The 21,021-nt window shown below is 42.6% G+C and overlaps 1 long non-coding RNA gene across 3 annotated transcripts in view; it reads right to left on the bottom strand.

Annotated features, from left to right (window-relative positions):
* LOC120891913 (uncharacterized) overlaps positions 1–20,314 on the bottom strand; it is a 31,701-nt gene extending 11,387 nt beyond the window's left edge. Inside the window, exons 1-5 of one of the 3 annotated variants that reach the window (XR_013435127.1) lie at positions 20,172–20,314; positions 10,499–10,553; positions 9,184–9,240; positions 8,812–8,987; positions 7,700–7,786 (exon numbers count right to left, since the gene is read on the bottom strand). This is a non-coding gene — a long non-coding RNA (uncharacterized LOC120891913). The remainder of the gene's footprint in view (positions 1–7,699; positions 7,787–8,811; positions 8,988–9,183; positions 9,241–10,498; positions 10,554–20,171) is intronic. The other 2 variants (XR_005736501.2, XR_013435126.1) reach the window with 2 other exon arrangements.
* Positions 20,315–21,021: the final 707 nt, after the last annotated feature.

The following is a 21,021-nucleotide window of genomic DNA, read 5'->3' as shown; positions in this document are numbered from 1 at the left end:
CCAAGCAAGGAGCCCAGGCTAGGCACCTAGAGGAGGGCCCATGCCAGAGGAGAGGGAGGCAGAGCAGGGAAGGGCCAGGGCGGGCAGGCGGGCGGCACTGGTACAGGGCAGTGCAGGCAAGCCAACTGGAGCAGGGAGGCGGCCCAGGCAAGGGGCCCGCTGTCAAAGCCCAGGGGCGCACTGAGCCCCGAGGGCCACAAGAGGCTCAAGCCAGGAGCCTGGCCAGGGAAGGCAGAACCAGGGGCGAAGGGCCGGGGCAGGGGGCTCAGGAAAGTGGGCGGGGCTGGGGAGGGAAGCGGGGTGGGGGCTGGTGCCAGCAGCGGGAGGCAGGCTCGAGGCCCAGGTCTACTGCCAGGGGTCAGGGTTCGGGGTGCGGGACCAAGAGCCCAGGGAGAGCAAGGGGCCCAGGATTTGAGTAGTCCTCTGTGTGTTATAAGGTGTTGTTGCCTAGATGAGTATCTTGGGATAGGTACCCTCAGAGTTTTGTGGCCTTTGATTCCTTCCTGAGGGTTAACAATTTGTGGCTGTGGCATGTGTATATTGACTCAAGCTAGGAACTTAGGCTATTTACACATTTAGTTAGACTTCAAAAGATAAAGTGATGGAAAATGCTGGTACTAGTAATGTCAAAATCGATTCACTTTTTAATATCTCAATGAATAGGCACTATAGGGAACTAGTAATGGGTCCCTAGTTATCTTCATATATCCCTTATTCTTTTTAAAAGGTAGTATTAATAGGTATCTGGATTAAGATGGTCCGAAACTCATGTTTATTGGTCCTGTAGGTGCTGAATGTAATACTAGAGTTCAATGGTGGCTGGTGCAAGGCCTAGGTTTACTGGGATGTGCTACGGTTTGAGGAGCAGGAACGAGAACCCAGACTGTGCAACGGGACCAGGTATTGGGCAGGGGTATTTTTCCCATAAGTAGTCCTCTGAGCCCTGATGTCAAGTTTTCTCCCCTACCTCAGGTGAATATCTTTTGACAGGGACCTGGAAGATTGTCGTGGCAAGGGACAGGTGCAAAAGCAGGGGCCTAAGTGATTGCAGAAAAGAGAGAGAAGAAGGAAAGAAGACTGGAGCCCCAGTAAAGTAATCAGAGGAATGTCCGATCAAGGAAAAAGCATTTAATTGGAGTAGTGCAGCAGTGCAAGGGTTCCACAGTACATGGGAAACCCATGGGAACAGATGGAGTCCAAGCAAGTGGCCCACCTGTCAGGGTACATGGAGGCACTACTTGAGAAACGCAGCCAGCGGTTCAAGGGAAGTGCCCTGCCCAGGGTTGTAGTGCCAAGGGTTGCAGTTAGGCTATGGTATGGGTTGCATGTATGGGGAAAGAGATAGGAGATCTTGCAGGGAGTGGTAGGATCAAGGCCCAGGCCTACTGCCATATGGAAGGTTTGTGTAGCAAGTCCAAGGACCTGGGTAAGAGAAAACAAGAGAGTGGAAGGGCAGATGGAGGATAAGGAAACTCAGGGGACTTCAGGAGGCTGCCCAGGCAAGCATCCCCCCTCAAGTAATGGGAGTTTTGGTTCAACAAGTGTGGCCAGGGCTTCAATCAAGGAGACCCAGATTATGACCTGCTCAAGGGGAATGGGGACCAATTTCTGAGAGTCCAAGGGGCCCAGTCTAGTGGCAGGTCTAATGTCCTGGGACAACAGGCCATGGAATAGACATGGCACTTTTGACTCCATCTCTCCTTCTCCCATGTGAAGTAGCTATTCTTAAATATGGATCAAGTAAATGGGCCTACCTACTTTAGGGTATGGCAAAGGGCAATGGAAGTGCACAATTTCAGAACAGGAATGGTTCTTGCAAGGGTTCAGAGAATGGACACAAAGAAGGAACCTCACAAGGTAACATGTAGTGGTTTCACGCAAGTGGACAGGCAGCTAAGGATCAAACCAGGAATCTAAGCAAGGGGCTAGACAGGGCAACAGATGAGATGACCAAGGTGATTCCAGAGGTTTACACCAGAGATCCCATGCAAGGGGTCACCGCTCGATGTGTTGGATAGATTGTTAGCAATGGCCTCAGTGGAAGACTCAGTTCCAGGGACCAAGCTCAAGGTGATCTGTACAGAGGATACATAAAGAAAGACATGGTGGAGGGGTAGAGGTCCAATGCAAAGAACAGGGGGAAGTAAAAGAAGAAATCCTGCAGGAGGCGGTCTGTGAAAGCTTTGTCCACTACAAGGGTGGGATTCAGGGGTAATGGTTGACAGAGTACGTGGCAACCAGGCAAGCGGTAGGGCTATGTTCCTGAAATAGGAGACTCAGGATTGGACAGGCCACCTTCTCCCTTCCACTCTCAATTGTGGAGGTAGGCATTCTTAAACAAGGAGCATGCAAAGTGTCCTGGCATGGGCTTGGGGCTGGGAGACGAGCAAGAAGAGGGCATGGTATCAGAACAGGAAGGGTCAGTTCAAAGTGTGAGAGCAAGGAACCCAAGCATGGGACCACACAGTACATTAGGGCAAGGTGACAAATAGCCAGGGCTCAAGCCAGAATCAGGCAAGGAGCTGGATGTGGCAATAGGACAGGCAAGCAAGGAGATGCCAGAGGGGCACAGCAAAGGGCCCTAGCAAGTGGTCCCCCACCAAGGGGCCCTGGGCAAGAGATAGGCATCAAAGGGTTCAAGTTAGGAGTTCAGGCCAGGGACTAAGGGCAGAGAGCACAATTAGAAGGAAACAGGCATGGGATAGGGGAAATATGTATGGGGAATGGCAAGGAAAGGAAGGGATCCTGCAGGAGGAGGTCTGGGAAAGCTCAGTCCACTGCCAGGTCTCAGTGGTCTGAGAACAGGGCCAAGGGGCAAGGGAATGCAAGGATGCAGGGGGCCCAGTCAAAGGACAGGGCTAAGGTCTCGTTAAAGGAAACCAAGGAGGGGGAAGGTCAATTTCACACCACACCCCTACTGTAGGGAGGCAGCCTTAAACAGGGAGCTGGCAAAGAAGCTTGGTACAGGTCTGAGGCTTTAAAAAGTGCAACAGGAGGGCACAGTGAGGTGGGTGAAAGGGAGGCTAAGTGCAAGACATGAAAGAAAGGGCCCAATCAAGTAACCCAGGCAAGTAACTGCACAGGGAGTCCATGCAAGGGGACATGCAACCATAGCTCAAGCCAAAAACCCAGGGAAGGGACCAGGCATGGTTATGCCACAGGGAATATGAGGGGATGCCATAGGTATGCAGCAAAGGGGCCAAGCAATGTGCCCCGCCAGGAGACATGTGGCACATGGTGGACAGCAAGGGTCTCAAGTGAGAAGCCAGGAACCACACATGCCATGACTGGTGTCATGGGCACACACAGGACGTGGGACTGAGGTAGGGGGCAAATGCAAGGGGGGCTGGTTGTGAAGTGATCATACAGGATTTTGCACTTGGCCCAAGTCCACTGCCACATCTGAGGTTTGGGGAACAGGGCCAAGGGTCCTGAAGCATCCCCATGTGTGGAGAGGCCAATGTTGCTTTGGCAGCTTGAAACGGGGGTCTTGCAAAGTGGCCTGGCAGGTCCTTGGGATAGGAGAAGAAAATGGGGGAGCACAAGGGGGCCATGTAAGGTGCTGGGACATGGAATGAAGGTGTAAATTTTGAAAGCAAGTAGCCCAAGCAAGAATCCCATGCAAGGGAAACACAAGGGGACATTCAGCCATGTGCTGAAGCCATGAACCCAGGACAGAGCCTAGCTAGGCAATGTGACATGGGAGTGGAGGACAAAGGGGGTACAGGATGTCTCCTATGAGTTTCCAGGAAAGTGGCTCAAGGGACGATCCCAATCCAGGTGTCTATGCAATGTCTCAGGACAGATGTGTAGGCTCAAGGGAACAGTGGCACCATGGCTCAGAGCAAGAAATCCGCTCATGTAATTAACCCAGTCAATGGAATTGTATTTTGCACACAATTGGATCTAAGGGATCCACAGAATCAGTCTCTCAAGTAGGTTCCCAACTGGAATTGTTTCAGTGCTCTTGCCAGCAAAGGGCCCTAGCAAGTGGTCCTTGGCAAGGGAACGTCTGAAGCACTATGCATTGGGTGCTGAAGTTGTGCATGAAGATGCCAGTTTGTCCTCTTGTCATGGGACTCAATCAGGAGCCTGTCTAGAGGCATTGCTATATCCTGGTAGAAAGGGTTAAGGATGTGACCCTGGGAAAATGAATGAGGCAAGAAACATGAGCAGAGATTGGGAGTTTGGTTGTCCCAGATAAAGTTCCGGTGCAAGGTTCATGGATGTGGGTCTTGGAGAGCTAAGGTAGAATGGAAGTGATATGGACACATGGTCATAGAATTCTGGAAACACAGGGAAATCCTTTTCAAAAACAATGATTTGTTAAGAACATGAAGGTAAAGGTAGGGACTGGTCTGTTCACAAGTCTGGGAAAGAGGATGTGGTAATGGTCCCAAGTAAGGGGCCTAGGACAATGTATTTTGTTTTGTCAGTCACATTCACTTGACTGGGCAACAGAGATAAGAGTCCCTTACAAGGGTCAGGACTGTACCTTGGACAAGTATATAGAATAAGTGGCCCATGTAAGAGTTGGGGCAATGGGCCTAAGGAAAGAATCTGGTCACCTAGAGCAAGGATGGGAATCTATGGCCATGGAAGTTGTACACATTGACATGGTAATCTTGTGAGGCCAATTTGTTCAGACCAGGAAGTACACATGGGAATGGGATAATGGCACGGGACTGGTGCAGGGAATGGCAAAGAAACGTAGCAAGGGTCCAAAGCAAGAAATCTAGGCAACAAGTGTAAGGAGCCAGTAACATACAAAAGGAAGAGAAGTTGGGGCACAGAGGGGGGGTGGCTTATGGAGTATCTATCTGCAGCTTCCCCCGAAAAAGGGCACAACGCTTGTACTTCCAAGCCACATCCCCATTTCCAATGCCCACACTTGCACTGTCCAACTGGATCTTATTTCCTGCACTCATTCCTACTTTGCACCTGTGGCCTTTCCTCATAACCCTATTTCTCACACTTGCATGGTAGAACCGAGAGGCCTGATTGCCTGTAATATTTCCAGCTCTGCTGCTGTGTCCCAGAGTTCAGCCCCAGGTGTGACAGGAACCCTGCAGTCCCATGACAATCCAATCCCAGGAAACCCAAAGTCCTTGTCAACCCCTTACTCCCACCCCTCCCCACTACTTGTATGAGGGAAGGAGATTTACCATCTGAAGCAGGGACATCCGGCTTGGCCACCAGTATAGCCTCTCAGTCTGGAAAGGGCTTCTTCCTCTTCATTTCAGTCACATGATTCTCACACATCAGGTACTGGTTAGGAATGAGTCAAACTGGCCCTTCCTGGAAGTCTGACATACGAGACTTCCAGGAGTGAGGCTTCTCCTCAAACCTCAGTTTGTTCGTGTGAGAATGATGCAAACCCATAAAAAATGCTGAACTGTTGACAAAAGCGTAACCTCTGTGGTCCCAGTTACAGTCATATATGACATAACATTTCAATGAAGATCAGTTTATAAGTTGGTCCCATTAGACTAGATCACCTAGTGATGACTTACTTTATGTGGGTACATACTCTGATGTTTACGTATGGACAAAATCACCTCAGGATGCATTTGTCATAAAACATTCCACCATAGAGTAATACCATAAGTGTATGCCTGTGAACAAGCACTATTCTGTTCCAGGAAAATCCTTTTTATAAATTATTCGTACTTAGATGCCTTAAAATTAAAATTGTCTATTGTGCTCCAAAAAGAGGCTAAGGTAGAAAAGCTACCTAAAATTATACAGCCTGCTGCCTAAAGCTAGGAATGTCAATCCCTGATTTCTTGCCTAGCTTATATCAGGTCCCTGGTTTTAATCACCAGAATGGCAAGAACAAAACAAGACTTAGAGCCTTAGACTGCTAAGTCTACCAACAATATGGGGCCACCAAATCAGAACAAATTCAAGTGAACTTGCTCTTTCTCATCTCAGATATATATATATATATTGCTCTATGGTGAACATGTCAATCCTGTGGTTAACATCATAGGATCAATGCCCCTGCTATAATAACCTCCCTCATGTCCTGCCCTTTATGAGTCTGGGTCTCTTCTGATACTATAGACACTTGGACGGACAATACAAAGTCATGCAACAAATTACATCATGAAACTCAGTTACAACAACTAAATTATGCTAAAATAGAACCAAAAATAGAATCTGTTTTTTTTTTTTAATCTGGAAAGCCCATGGTTAAGGGAATGCCAACATGTTCCACAGGTGTATGTTTATGAGGGTTCTGACTTTACCAGTGGGTTAATCTATTAGATGGCTTAATAATTTGAATGGAACACAGTGAGGTGGTGAAAAGTATAGGCATATGGGGCACCAATGGAGGAAGTAGGTCATTATGGGTTTGCCCTTGAGGACAGTATTGGTCCTTGGTTCCTTCCTCTTCAACCCTGCTTCCCCAATGCCAAAGGCTGAGCAGTTTTCTCTACCATACCCTTCTGCCATGATATTCTGCCTCGTTTGGGTGCCAGATCAATGGTGCTAACTGACCACAGAATGAGTCCACTGAAACAAGGAACCAAAATAAACTCTCTTTCTCAAATTTGTTCAGGTATTTTGATCACAGCCATGAAAAACTAACATAGCATCTTTATATTTTTTTTCATGTGAGGTTATTCTTTTTAATTTTTTTTAGTTGTCAATGGACATTTATTTTATTTATTGATATGTGGTACTGAGAACCAAACCCAGTGCCTCACACATGCTAGGCAAGCGCTCTGCAGCTGAGCCACAAGCCCAGCCCTGAAGTTATTCTTAAAAAATATTTAGCAAATATATAAAACCTCATATAACCACAAATATTGACTTAATAAAGTTATTAGTTACACCACCAGAAATATACCACTTGCCTGAGTCTCTGTTTCTCACAATTGATATCCTGGAAGCTTTAACATATAGGAACTTGATGACAAGTACCTATATAAAAGTATTTTAATTTTTAAATACATAACTGAAATTCTTATTAATTTTAAAATAAAAGCACTTGGCTTATTTTTCTTTGAAATCTTTATACTGAAAATATAAATGTGCCTCCAGGTAAGGAAACATCCACCAAGTGCTTAAAAACATGAACCAATTACAAATGTATTCCTTAAATATACCTTATCTTCATTTTTCTTGGAAAACCTATACTCAACCATTTGAGTTAATAGTCAATGGAAATTAAAGTTGATCATTCCTTTCCATTTTATAGAAGATAACACTCAACTATTAGAAACAGTTAAGCATAAAAACCAAAATTCCTGAGCACTGATAACTATATGGAATACAACTATTTTACTTCATTTGGCAAATGTTGATGGTACTTAACCATGAGCCAGACTTTACAAATAACTTCTACTGAATTTCCATTACAGTCCTAATATGGGTATATAATATCTATCATTTTTGAAAACACACAAGTGACCAAAATTCTTATCCTCCCATATCAATATCATGTGGTCAATGCCCACAGGTCAAGTACAAACTCCAAAGTAAGACAGACCACCAAGAGATCCACCAAGAGGTCTAACACAGAAAGAGGGTCCACCTTGTTGCATCCTTGTGGTCCAGGCCACCTAACAACACTTCCCTTCCAATTCCCTCTTCCAGACCCTCTTTACCACCAACCACACACCCCTGTGTACATTTTCAGCTGCACGCACCCTAGGACTTTGTCCAGCAGGTTCTTCACCTGAGTACTCACAGTTTGTAGAGACCAAGAAGGGCACTGGCTGTAGCTGGGGAGGTGAAGGAAGGAGGTGTGAAAAGTCCAGTTTCACTTGGATCAAAGCTGAAGGACAAATGGAAGAGCTCATGTATGCCAGGCCTGGGAAGAACTTCAGTGTCCACTGTACTATCCCACTGCTTCCTCTCAACCATCCTCTCAACAACTTTGCAACTTACTGCACCATCTACTAATTTATTTCCTATTCCCAATCTCTCCCCCACTAGAGCTTATAACCTGTTAAGAGCAGCATTTTGCCTGGTAAAGAAACTACTGAAGCAAGAGCCTTACACTCTAGATTGAAAAGGATCACATTATGATTTGGACATGAAGTGTCCTGAAAAACTGTTAATGCAGAACTATTCAAAGGTGAAATGATTAGACTTAGAGCTGTGACCTAAATCAGATCATCTTATTTTGAATAGAGTAATTGGGTGGTAATCATAAGCAGATGGGGTATGATTGAAGGAAGTAGGTCACTGGGTACCTGTCCTGAATAGGTCCATATTTCTTATGGCCTCTTCCCATTCCCCTTTCTGTCTCCTGGCCAACAACAATGGGGCAGCACTCCTCCATCATGCCCTTCCACCATGACATTCTGCCTCACTTTGGGCCTGGAGCAATGGAGTAAGTCCACCATGGACTGAAACTTTCAAACTAGTTGTTCTTGTCATGTACTTTGTTGTTAGTGACAAAAACCTGACTAACACAGGCCATAAGCCTTGTCTAGAGGAAGTGAAGGATACAGGAATGCACAGACTAGAAAATGCCTCCTTGGAGGGCCAACCAGTAAATAATTCTGCCTTGTGGGTCATCCAGTCTGCACCACTACTCAACTGTGCTCCTGTGCCAAGAAAGCAGCCATGACTGTGTTCCAGTAAAACCTTACTTAGAAAAACATGTGGCAGGCCAAATTTGACTCACAAGTAGTCATTTCCTAATGAAATAAAGTTCAAGTACAGAGAAAAATGCCATGATTGGGTTGGGTGGATTGGTCAAACAGAAACAACAATGGCAGAGGTTTTAACAAGTCTAAAAGTGACATAAAAACCTGAAAAAAATTTCCCCAGGCTGGGAGTGGTGGCTCTTACCTGTAATTCCAGCAGCTCAGGAAGATAAGGCAGGAGGATTGTGAGTTCAATGTCAGCCTCAGCAACTTATTGAAGCCCTAAGCAATTTAATGAGACCCCTGTCTCTAAGTAAAAACTTAAAAAGTGTTGGGTAGGTGAATAAGTAGTTAAGCACCACTGGGTTCAATCCTCAGTACCTAAAAAAAAAAAAAAAAATTAAAAGAGGCCACATTGCCAGCTAGAGACAAGACCACAAATATAAACATTAAGAACCTGAATCTAATATTGACCTCATAGCCTCAGGAACATATTTTTTAAGATCAACACCCACTTGACCTAAATAAGAGTTTAACACAGGTACAAGTGAATTCTATAACCAGCCTCATGGCTGACCTAAAGGTCACAAGCATCCAGGGACCAGACAGTAGTAGTGAAGAACATTTCTACTACCTGAAAGAAAGAAAGAAAGAAAGAATGAAAATCCAACATTCCTTATTCTCATGAAAATCATTAGAAAAATAACTGAATCAGCAATAACATTGTATGAAAGTCCTTTCAGGGCTGGGGATATAGCTCAGTTGATAGATTGCTTACCTTGCATGCACACCACCTTGGGTTCAATTCCTAGCACCACACAAAAAAGTGTCCCTTTCACAACAGACATAAAAAGTTAAAACCTCAGGAACAAACAACATAAAAAATATGCAGAGCCAAACTTCAATAAGGGGCACATGTGGTGACTGGAGTGAACACATGCCCTGAATGGGTCAAAAAAACATTAATTTTGAAAACAAGACGTCATATGAATGTAATTTTAATCAAAATAACAAACTTTAGGGGTAAGATAAAGTTGTTGGAAAATATTTTTGAAGAAGTGTGGAGAGGAGGCCAACCTTGTAAAGAATAGCTGTGATCAGTGGGAACCTGGTGTGAATGCTTCGTCTCTTTCTGGACCCCACAGTCCTGCTGGCAAGAGCAACCAGGCTTTTTTGGTTGGAGGGGAATGGTGAGGACAGTGCTGGGGATGGAACCCAGGGTCACTCTATCATGGAGCAACACTTGTGGCCATTTTTATTTTGAAACAGCATTTTGTTAGTTGCTGAGGCTTGCTTCCAATTGCTGGTGCTTAAGCTTTCCCAATCACTAGAATTACAGGCATCGGCCACCAGGCCAGTCGGGTTCTTCTTCTAAGAACTCATTTTCTCCACCCACTTACCCCTTACAGCTCCTGGGTAGCCTTTTCAGACTCCAGAATGTACACAGGCTTGGAATAATGGAACCTTATGTCCACCTGTCCATGGGTTGATCCTGGAACCAAGGCAGAGGGTGCCTTGGTTTTGGTGCTGGGCCATGTGTTATGTGACTATGAAATGATTCTAAATACTTCTAAAGTTTGATGTTTTGGGAGTGTGTTCCCTCCTCGCTAGAGCATGATGTGTTGCCAGACCTCATATGTCCCATCAGACTCCCCACATGTCAGGTACTGACTGATCTAAACTACTGAGCTTCAGAAAAGATCCTAACTCAAGAGTTTGACAGACACCTTGAGAGTTTAGGTTCAAGTAGAGCCACACTGTCATGTGAAAGCCCATGTCACTTCTCTGAAAGTCTAGAGCCAAGCAGTGACAAGGCCTCATCAGCTGCGAATTAATCTCAGAAGCCTCTCCCACCAATACCACCTGCTACTGATAGCAATTAGAGACCTTACCTGTTATTGTGACTGTCCACCGAGGTGGTCAAGCTGGCTTCTCCAAGAACTGCTCCTATACAGGAAAACCTCAGCTTCAATGAGACTTACTTTTCACAATGCCTGTCTCCATATTAATTGAACAAGGGGGTTTTAAGAATTTTGGAAACCATTACTATGTGGTTAAAGTACTTTGTCTACTTGGTGTATTCTATGAGGCTTTTTTCACATTATTCTCTCCCCTCTGAGCATTGTAAACCTACACAACAATTCCACTGTATTTTCAACTTTGATGACCTGGAAAGAATTTCTAAAAGTGGCACAAACTATAAGAATTCTGTGCCATGCTCACAAACTTCCGTCTAATTAGTTGAGTAGCATAAAGCTGTTCTCACTATAAATTGTGATATATGCACTGCCCAGTACCTTAGGATGATGGCATAATTGGTTTTTTTTTTTTTTTTTGACCAGTAAGTATATAAAGGTAAATGAGTAAATTACTAATCTTATTCTTTTAATTTTGAAATTTGGAAACCATTCTCTATCATAACAAGCTAGAAAATTTTAATTACTTATTTATTTAGGTAACAGGAATTAAACCCAGAATAACTAATCGCTGAGCCTCATCCCCAGCCCTACTTTGTGTTTTATTTAGAAATGGGGTTCCACTGAGTTGTTTAGGACCTTGCTAAATTGCAGAGGCTGGCTTTGAAGTCGTGATCCTCCTGCTTCAGCCTCCTGAGCTGCTGAGATTATAGGCATGCACCACCACACTCAGCTAAACTACCAAATTTTAAATGAATGGTATATATTAAACAATAGGTTGGAAGCTAAGTATGGTGGTCATGGAATCCCGTGACTTGGGAGTCTGAGGCAGGAGGATCACAAGTTTGAATCCAGGTAGGAAACTTAGTGAGACCCTGTCTCAAAATCAAATTTAAAATAACTGAGGCTATAGTTCTATGGTAGAGCACCCATATATTCCCAGTCTAGCAAATTAAGGTAAGAAAATCTCTACTATCTACACCTAGTAAATTAAAGACAAACAGACAATTTCATATCATACAGATGATTCAACTAGAACCTGTTTACATCTCAGAACAAGGCTTATGTAAGCACTTTAGAAGTCTCTTTTCAGGTTTAAGACATCAGGAATACACACTGCCTTTTATGAAAACCTGTTAAGGTCAATGTTAAGGTCTGTAAGCAAGTCAGGATGGCGCCTGGCATTTTGCCAGAGAAATGTTAGAGTTCATAAACAAGTCTGGATGGTGCCTGGCAAAATGCCAGAGGGAGTGGTTTGTGAAGTATCTGGTTTATGCTAATTAAGATAAGCTGTGTAAAATGTATAAATACCTCTGTTGTCCTACAATAAACAGCTTCCACTCCTGCTGTATCAATCTATGTAAGTTGCTGGTCACCCCCGGTTATTTTGCTGCAACTTTTTTCCTGATAATCCTTCTTCTTCTGAACTTTCTTTTTCTTTCTGACTAGAGTTCCTAGGCTTTTATCAACACATGTCCTAACTCTTCTTGGTTCCACTGGGGTGCCTCTTTCCCTTATCAATTTACTTCTCACCCCTTCCATATTTTCATCATAAAGACAAAACAATACACTGAGACAAAACAAGACACAAACATACTGTATCAATCTTCTCCATTTTCTCAAAATGGCCATTTTTCCTCTTGCCCTATCTGCCTAGGGACGAGTAGATTGCTCCCGTCCTATCTTTGAACGGGCAGCATTTTTTTCCGTCACTTACCCCCGAGTGTCCCGGGGCTCCCCGTAACGGGCCACCATCTGCTGGAGTCCGGCTGCAGCAAAATAACCGGGGAGTGACGAGCAACTTACATAGATTGATACAGCAGGAGTGGAAGCCCTTTATTGTAGGACAACAGAGGTATTTATACATTTTACACAGCTTATCTTAATTAGCATAAACCAGATACATCAGTCAACCAATAAGGAATCTCCACACTTAATGGCTCGCTTTTGTTACTTCACAAACCACTCCCTCTGGCATTTTGCCGGGCACCATCCAGAGTTGTTTATGAACTCTAACATTTCTCTGGCAAAATGCCAGGCGCCATCCTGACTTGCTTACAGACCTTAACATAAACCCAAACAACTGAGTGTTGTGAAGGCACTCATCTCACAGGAAAAATTTATATACTCATGGGCTAATGATGAAATTTCCACATTCTTTATATTCTTACTGCCTCTGTCTCTATTAAATGCTTTAATACCTTGCTTAAATAAAAGCTTCAATTGCTTACTAAACCCTTAAAACAGAGGCAAAGACCAAATTTCTATAGCAGGCTATAAAATCATTAAAAAAAAAAAGAGAGCCCGTGGCCCCCTGTAATCCCAGCAATGTGGGATGCTGATGCAGGAGGAATGCAAATTTAAACCCAGCCTCAGCAACTTAGGGAGGCCCTAAGCAACTCACCAAGGCCCCATGTCTAAATAAAATATAAGAAACTGGCTGGGGATGTGATGCAGTGTCTCTGGGATCAATCCCCAGTACCAAAACCAAACAAACAAAGATATAGACACAATAGCAACACTCATGTGAAAACATTACTACCAGCAAGGATCACCGATACATCTTATTATACATAAGATCACCCTTGATTATCATAAACACTTGAAAAGTCTTAATTAAAAAAAAACAGGAGAAGGCTGAGGTTGTGGCTCAGTGGTAGTGAGCTTGCCTAGCAGGTGTGGGGTACTGGGTTGGATTCTCAGCATCACATATAAATAAATAAATTTTAAAAAAGGTCCATTGACAACTAAAAAAAAAATATTGAAAAACAAACAAAAAACATGAAAGCAAAGCACAGTGGTAACCATCTGTAATTCCCTCTCAGTCACTAGGGGAATAAGGAAGGAAGACAGAAAGTTAGTGAACAGTCTGGGCAATTTAGGCCTTATGCCAGAATAAGCAATAAAATCTGCCATGGCTAAGCCAAGCGAGGTAGTGGAAAACTATAGTCTCAGTGGCTCTAGAAGCTGAGGCAGGAGGATTAACAGTTCAAAGCCACTTTCACCAATTTAACTATTCAGTAAGCAAATCAGTGAGACCATCTGTAAAAAAATATTTAAAAAGGGCTGGGGATGTGATTCAGTGCTTAAGCGCCCCAGGTTCAATCTCTTGTACAAAACAAAACAAAAATCTCAATGGCTGTAGCTCAGTGGTAAAACTCCCGTGGATTCAATCACCAGTATCAAACACACACACACACACACACACAACGAATGAATGTCCAACTTGTTAATAAGGTACACACATTTCTAGCAACTCTGCAAATAGAGGAAGGAGGAATCAAAGTTTGAAACCAGTCTCAGCAACTGAGGGAGACACTGTCTTAAAATAGAAAGCAAAAAAGGCTGGGGCTGGGGCTCAGAGGCAGAACACTCGCCTGGCATGCCTGAGGCACTGCGTTCCATCCTCAGCACCACATGAAATAAAATAAAGTTATTGTGTCCCCACCTATAATTAAAAAACAAATATTTACAAAAATAAAAAATAAAAAAATAGAAAGCAAAAAGGACTTGATTGTAGCTTAATGACAGACAATATCTGGCTTCAACCCCTAAATCCTCACAAGAAAAAAAAAAGAATGTTAGCCCATGACTACAGCTCTGAATTCAACCCAGAGTCCCACCAAAAACATTTATTATCATTCATTAAATTGTTTAAGTGGGCTGGGGTTGTAGCTCAGTGGAAGAGTGTTTGCCTAGCATATGTGAGGCAATGGGTTTGATCTTCAGCACCACATAAAAATATACAAAAACAGAGGTATTGTGTCAATCTATAATCTTAAAAAATATTAAAAGACATTGTTTAAGTTATAAGAATACTAGAAAACAAATATCTTTACAAACAAGAAAAACCAGTTAGAACACAATCAGGGAAAACTCATCAGGAATAGACTCGGAGGTGGTTGGGCCTCCCTATACGTGAACACTAGACATTAAACCCAGGGCCTCCACTCATGCTCAACATTCACCCTAGACCCTCAGCACAGAAATCAGCAATTCTTAAAAATATATAACACCTAGGAATAAACTCACATGCAAACTCTACAGTTATAAAACAGCAAAACTTTCCTGAAATGAGAAAAAACTTCACCCATCTGGAGTCAAACCTCTATTTGGATGAAAATCATAAGGAAAACAAAAGACAAATACCTAAACCTGGACGCAAAAGGAACCAGCCTGTAGTCCCAGCTGCTCAGAAAGCTGAGACAAGAGAACAACTTTAGCCCTGAACTTTATGGCTAGCCTGCACAACGAAGAAAGACCCTCTAAAAGAAAAAAAAAAGAAAGGAAGAAAACAAACAGCAACAAATATGAAATAACTCTATTCCGGAGGTGAGGCCAAGGATGAAAAGTTGCAGGCTAGCCTGCTTCTAAATAAAAAATATAAAGGGCCAGGGATAAAGCTCAGTGGTAGATCACCCCTGGATCCAATCCCTAGTTCCAGGAAAAATAAATAAATAAAGTAGTTCACAAACAACAGGGCAGGCTGGCATAGTGGCACACATGTGTAATCCCAACAGGGAGGCTGAGGCAGGAGGAGCACAAATTCAAAATGAGTGTAAGAAATTTAGTGAAGCTTTAAGCAACTCAGCGAGACCCTGTCTCTAAATACAAATAAAAAACTGGCTGAGGATGTGGCTCAGTGGTCAAACTCCCCTGGGTCAATCCCCAGTATCAAACACACACACACACACACACACACACACTAAAAAAAAAAAAAAAACAATGAATGTCCAGCTGGTTAAAGATGTACACTCCTTTAATCCCAGCCACTTTGCAAAATAAGGAAGAAGGAATCAAAGTTTGAAGCCAGCCTTGGTAACTGAGGGAGACATTGTCTTAAAATATAAAGTAAAAAGGGCTTGAAATTTATCACAGTGGCAGAAAAATCTCTGGATTCAACCCCAAAATTCCCACCAGAAAAAAAAAAAGTTGTCCAATGAGAGCAACTCTGAATTTAATCCCCAGTTCCGCCAAAAATAGAGCATGTAATATTATGATCTGTTAAATTAAGTCATAAGAATACTAGAAAACAAATATCTTTATAAACAAGAATAACCAGTTAGAAAACAATTTGTTAGGAATAGAGGAGTGGGTGAGGGGTTGGGGAGGTGTTGGCATGGCGCTTTACGTGAACTCTAGACATGAAACCAGGGCCTCCACACGTGCTCAACATTCACCCTAGACCCTCAGCACAGAAAACAGCAATTGTTAAAAATATATAACACCTAGGAATAAATTCACATGCAAGCTCTACAGTTATAAAACTGCAAAACTTTCCCGAAATGATGAAACACTTCGCCCAACTGGAGTCAAACCTCTATTTGGATGAAAATCATAAAGAAAACAAAGACGAATGCCTAAAGCTGGACCCAGAAGGTACCAGCCTGAAGTCCCAGTTGCTCAGAAAGCTGAGACAGGAGGACAACTTGAGCCCCAAACTTTAAGGCAGGCCTGGACAACATAGGAAGACCCTCTTCTAGAAAAAGAAAACAAACAACAACAACAAATATGAAATAACTTTACTTTGGAGGTGAGACAGTAGGATGAAAAGTTGCAGGCTAGCCTCCTTCTAAATAAAAAATAAAAAGGGCCAGGGATAAAGCTCAGTGGTAGATCACCCCTGGGTCCAATTCCTAGTTCCCGCCCAAAATAATGATAAAAAAAAAAAAAAACATAAAGCAGTTCACAAACAACAGGATAGGCCCCAAAACAAAAAACAAACACAAGATATATGTACAATAGTTGACACTCCTATGGAAACATTACTACAATCACCAATACAACTTACTATACATAAGATTACCATTGATTATTATAAACACTTTAAAGGAAAAGTCTTCATTAGAAAACATGAGAGCCAGGCACAGAGGTAACCATCTGTAATCCATTCTTAGTCAGTGAGAGGGAACTAAGGCACTAAGGCAGGAGGAATGAAAGTTAGAGAGCAGCCTGGAAATTCAGACCTTCTGCCAAAATAAGCAATAAAAATTGTCATGGCTGAACCAGGCAAAGTAGTGCACACCAGTAATCCCAGCGGCTCCGGAGGTGAGGCAGGAGGATTGTGATTTCAAAGCTAGCCTCAGCAATTTAGCAAGTCACTAAGCAACTCAGTGAGACACCCTGTCTCTAAATAAAATATTTTAAAAGAGCTGGGGATGTGGATCAGTGCTTAAGCAGCCTGGATTCAATCCCTAAGGAAAAATAATAACAACAAAAAACCAACCAACCAACCAACAAAAACCCCACATAGGTGTAGCTTAATGGTAAAACTCCTCTGTGTTGAATGACCATTATCAAACACACAGACACACACACACACACACACACACACACACACACAAGAAAATTAATCCAGCTGGTTACAGAGGTACACTTCTTTAATCCCAACAACTCTGCAAACTGAGGAAGGAGGAATCCCAGTTTGAGGCAAGCTTCAGCAAGTGAAGGAGACATAGTCTTAAAAAGTAAAAAGAGGGTGTGGTTGTGGCCTGCCTATCACATGCCAGACACTGAGTTCCATCCTCAGCATCATATAAAAATAAAATAAAGGCAGTGGGTCCAAGTACAATTAAAAAAAAAAAAACTTAAAAAAAAGTAAAAATGACTTGGGATGTATCTCCGTAGCAGAAAAATATCTATGTTCAACCCCTAAATCCTCAACAGAAAAAATAAAAAATAAAAGCTGGCCCGTGAGTGCATCTCTCAATTTAATCCCCAGTTATACCAAAAAGAGAGCATGTATATTATAATTCATTAAGTCATAAAAATGCTAGAAAACAAAGAATAGCCAGTTAGAACACAATGGGGGAAAACTCATTAGGAATAAATGAGGGGTTAAAGGGTTGGAGGGGTGTTGGCGTGGCATAAAGCCTGGGCCTCCACACGTGCTCAAAATTCACCTTATATCCTCAGCACAGAAATCAGCAATTATTAAAATATATATAACACCTAGGAATAAACTCTCATGCAAGCTCTACAGTTATAAAACTGCAAAGCCTTACTGAAACTATAAAAAACTTCACCCAGCTGGAGCCAAACCTCTATTTGGATGAAAATCATAAGGAAAACAAAAAACAATCACCTAAACCTGGACCCCGAAGGCACCAGCCTGTAGCCCCAGCTGCTCAGAAAACTGAGACGGAAGGACAACTTGACACCAAACTTGATGGCTAGCCTACACAACATAGGAAGACAAGAAAGAAAGAAAGAAGCAACAAATATGAAATAACTCCTCTCCGGAGGTGAGGCCAAGGATGAAAAGTTCCAGGCTAGTCTGCTTCTAAATAAAAAATAAAAAGGACCAGGGATAAAACTCAGTAGATCACTCTTGGGTCCAATCTCTAGTTCCAGAAAAAAAAAAAAAAAAGAACCATAAAGCAGTTCACAAATAACAGGACCAGCTGGCATAGTGGCACACATGTAATCCCAGGAGAGCTTGGGAGGCTGAGGCAGGAGGAGCACAAATTCAAAATGAGCTTAAGAAATTTAGTGAAGCTTTAAGCAACTCAGCGAGACCCTGTCTCTAAATATAAATACAAAACTGGCCGAGGATGTTGGCTCAGTGGTCAAACTCCCCTGGGTTCAATCTTCTCCAGTATCAAACAAACACACACACATACACCACACACACACACACACACACACACACACACACACACACACACACAATGAATGTCCAGCTGGTTAAAAAGGTACACTCATTTAATCCCAGCAATTCGGCAAAATAAGAAGAAGGAACCAAAGTTTGAAGCCAGCCTTGGCAACTGAGGGAGACACCATCTTAAAATTAAAAAAGTAAAAAAAATGAAAAAAAATGTTGTCCAATGAGAGCAGCTCTGAATTTAATCCCCAGTTCCGCCAAAAATAGAGCATGTAATATTATGATTCATTAAATTAAGTCCTAAAGATGCAAGAAAACAAATATCTTTATAAACAAGAATAACCAGTTAGAACACAATGGGGAAAAACTCTTTAGAAATAGAGGAGGAGGTGAGGGGTTGGAGGAGTGGTTGGCGTGGCGCTGCACTTGAACAGTGGGCATTAAACCCTGGGCCTCCACACGTGCTCAACATTTACCCTAGACCCTCAGCACAGAAAACAGCAATTGTTAAAATTTATAAAACCTAAGAATAAACTCTCATGCAAGCTCTACAGTTATAAAATTGCAAAACTCTTCTGATACCTTCTTTTAAATGATGAAACGCTTTACCCAACTGGAGTCAAACCTCTATTTGGATGAAAATTATAAGGAAAACAAAAGCCAAAAACCTAAACCTGGACGCAGAAGGTACCAGCCTCTAGTCCCAGCTGCTCAGAAAGCTGAGACAGGAGGACAACTTGAGCCCCAAACTTTAAGGTTAGCCTGGACAACATAGGAAGACCCTCTTCCAGAAAAAGAAAACAAACAACAACAACAAATATGAAATAACATCTCCGGAGGTGAGGAAGTACGATGAAAAGTTCCAGGCTAGTCTACCTCTAAACAAAATATTTAAAAAGGCCAGGGATAAAGCTCAGTGGTAGATCACCCCTGGGTGCAATTTCTAGTTTCAGAAAAAAAAAGGAAATAATAAAAGAACCACAAAGCAGGGCACAAACAACAGGACAGGCCCCCAAACAAACAAAATAGTGACGCTCCTGTGGAAACATTACTACCAGCACCAATCATCAATACAGCTTACTATACAAAAGATTACCATTATCATAAACATTTTAAAGGAAAAGTCTTCATTAAAAAACTTGAGAGATAGGCACAGTGGTGACCATCTGTAATCCCTTCTCCGCAACTGAGAGGGAACTAAGGCACTAAGGCAGGAGGAATGAAAGTTAGAGAGCAGCCTGAAAATTCAGACCTTCTGCCAAAATAAGCAATAAAAATTGTCATGGCTGAATCAGGCAAGGTAGTGCACACCAGTAATCCCAGTGGCTCAGGACGGGAGGCAGGAGGATTGTGAGTTCAAAGCCAGCCTCAGCAACTTAGCAAGTCACTAAGCAACTCAGTGAGACCCTGTCTCTAAATAAAATATTTTAAAAGGGCTGGGGATATAGCTTAGTGCTTAAGCGCCCTGGATTCAATCCCCAGTAAAAAAGAACAACAACCAACCGAAAAACAAAAAAACCACATAGCTGTGGCTTAATGGTGAAAACTCCCCTCGGTTGAATCCACAGTATCAAACACACACACACCCACAAGTGCGCACAACTGAATGAATGTCCAGCCCGTTACAGAGGCACACTCCTTTAATTCCAACAACTCTGCAAACTGAGGAAGGAGGAATCCCAGTTTGAGGCCAGCTTCAGCAACTGAGGAAGACATTGTCTTCAAAAGTAAAAAGCGGGGCTGAGGTTAATGCCTCAGTGGTAGAGCGCTTGCCTCCCATGTGTGAGATAAAGAGTTCTATTCTCAGCACCACGTATAAACAAATAAATTAAGGTTCATTGTCAACTAAAAATATATTTTTACAAAAATGGACTGAAGATGTAGCTCAGTGATAAACTAGTCCTAGGCTCAATCCCTATTAGCAAAAATAGTTTAAACAAACAACGGCAGACTAGAATGAAGAAATATCTGTGCATTGGCTCATTCAGGCTTCTAAAACAAAATCCCATTGCATCTCTATTTTACAAACAACCATTCATTTCTTACCATTTTGCAGGAGTAGAGGTTGGAGATTGAACACAGCTTCCAAATTACTTAAGACCCCTTTCTGCAGGCTCCTCACAAAAGGGAGAATCACTTTGAACCTCCTTTACATAGCCACATTCATATCCTGGGGTGTGGACTCCACCCTCATGGTCGAAGGGTCCTCCCCCTAAGAGATAAGTTTCAACACACTAATGGTACACTTCTGGTGTCACCACTCCCTCCATAGGGTGGAGTAAATTAGAGTGCATCCAAACAAAATATCAACTCAACCTTTGGGAAGTTATTTAGACCACGGGACAGACAAACTTTTCACGTTTTGAGACAACTAAGGAAATCCAAACATCACCAGTGTGACAATAATAATGAATTACTGTTGATAGTCTTCAGTTTTTATGAAGACTTAGCTTTGAGAGATACACAATAGAACATTTTTTTGAGAGAGAATTTTTTAATATTTTTTTTTTTTTAGTTTTCGGTGGACACAACATCTTTATTTTTTTTAATGTGGTGCTGAGGATCGAACCCAGTGCCCCGCACTTGAGCCACACACCCAGCCCCAAAGAGATACACAATAGAACATTTAATGCAATGGTTTGGCTGCCCATGCATGGAGAACTATTGAAGAGGGGCAAAGTGGCAAAAGCACAATCTCTCAACTTTTGTGAATATCGAAAATGCTCCAGGGCTGGAATTGTGGCTCTGTGGAGGAGTGCTCATGTTGCACGTATCGGGCACTGGGTTCCATCCTCAGCACCATTTAGAAATTAATAAATAAAATAAAGGTACTATGTCCATCAAAACTAAAAAAAAAAAGAAAATGCTCCACAAATGTTCTTTAAGTTATTTGTGT

Source organism: Ictidomys tridecemlineatus, chromosome 2 (genome assembly GCF_052094955.1).
Source record: "Ictidomys tridecemlineatus isolate mIctTri1 chromosome 2, mIctTri1.hap1, whole genome shotgun sequence".
Classification (NCBI taxonomy): domain Eukaryota; kingdom Metazoa; phylum Chordata; class Mammalia; order Rodentia; family Sciuridae; genus Ictidomys; species Ictidomys tridecemlineatus.
Note: the sequence above shows the minus strand (reverse complement) of the source record. Positions and strands in the feature narration are given on the sequence as shown.